Here is a 1,311-nt window from a genome sequence, read left to right as displayed (position 1 = left end):
AAAGAAAGAGAAAGAAAAAGAAAGAAAAAAAAAAGAATGAAGGAGAGGAAGAGGGAGAGAGAACGGGGGTGTTGCTTTATTGCCCGGGCTAGAATGCAGTCTAAAAGGTATGCCTATAATTGTGCTTGATAATAGAGACATGAGAAAAAAATGAGGGAAGAAAATAACTAACAAGCAGCCAACCAATATTTCATTTAAACCTATAAATAGATGTGATGTGGTACTGATAAGAGTGCATATTTTGTGTATTTAAAGTGGAGAGTTCTATAAATGTTAATTAAGTCTGCTTGTTCCAGATCTGAGTTCAAGTCCTGGATATCGTTGTTAACTTTCTGTCTCATTGATCTGTCTAATATTGATGTTGAAGTCTCCCACTATTGTTGTGTGGGAGTCTAAGTCTCTTTATAAGTCTTATATATCTGGGTATTCCTGTATTGGGTGTGTATATATTTAGGATCTTTAGCTCTTCTTGTTACATTGATCCTTTTATCATTATGTAATATTCTTCTTTGCTTCTTTTGATCTTTATTGCTTTAAAGTCTATTTTATCAGCAAAAATTGCAACTCCTGCTTTCTATTTATTTATTTATTTTTGTGCATACTTCGCAAAGTTCTCGTGTTGTGTTTTTCAGCTCTATTAATTCACTTACATTCCTCTCTAAATTGTGTATTCTTGTTAATATTTTGTCAAACCTTTTTTTCAAAGTTCTTAGTTTCTTTGCATTGGGTTAGAACAAGTTCTTTTAATTCCCAGAAGTTTCTCATCATCCACCTTTTAAATCTTGCTTCTGTTAATGGAACACAGTCATTCTCCATCAGACCTTGTTCCATTGCTGATGAGGAACTGTGATCCCCTGTAGAGGGAGAGGCATTCTGATTTTGGGTATTCTCAGCCTTTTTAGGCTGTTTTTTTCCCTTCTTTGTAGATTTATCCATCTGTGCTCTTTATAATTACCGTCTTTATAGTTGGGTTTCTGAGTGGACGTCCAACTTGTTGATTCCTGGCGCTAAAATCTGAGCAACCCACTGCGCCGGCCAAAAAAGCGGCGTTAAGATTGATGGTGCTTTTCTGACTCTGCACCAAGAACCGCCGCACCAAGGTAGGGGCAAAACTGCCTCGCTGGCCACAAGAGTTGCGCTGGTGACCCGTGGGGCTCCTCCGCTGGGAATCTCCTGGTGCGCGAGCAACAAAAATTCATCTGAAAGTGTGGCGTCCTCTCGTTCTTTGTGCTTTCACTGGGAGCTACAATCCCGAGCTGTTAGTGATCAGCCATCTTGGATCTCTCTCCTGATTTTTCTTTTTTTTTTTTT

General features: G+C 38.4%; 1 protein-coding gene across 3 annotated transcripts in view; it reads left to right on the top strand.

Annotated features, from left to right (window-relative positions):
• NDC1 (NDC1 transmembrane nucleoporin) overlaps positions 1–1,311 on the top strand; it is a 69,876-nt gene that overhangs the window by 24,495 nt on the left and 44,070 nt on the right. The gene's annotated exons all lie outside the window — the stretch shown is intronic.

The sequence above is a fragment of the Cebus imitator genome, unplaced genomic scaffold, assembly GCF_001604975.1.
Source record: "Cebus imitator isolate Cc_AM_T3 unplaced genomic scaffold, Cebus_imitator-1.0 Scaffold322, whole genome shotgun sequence".
NCBI lineage: Eukaryota > Metazoa > Chordata > Mammalia > Primates > Cebidae > Cebus > Cebus imitator.
Note: the sequence above shows the minus strand (reverse complement) of the source record. Positions and strands in the feature narration are given on the sequence as shown.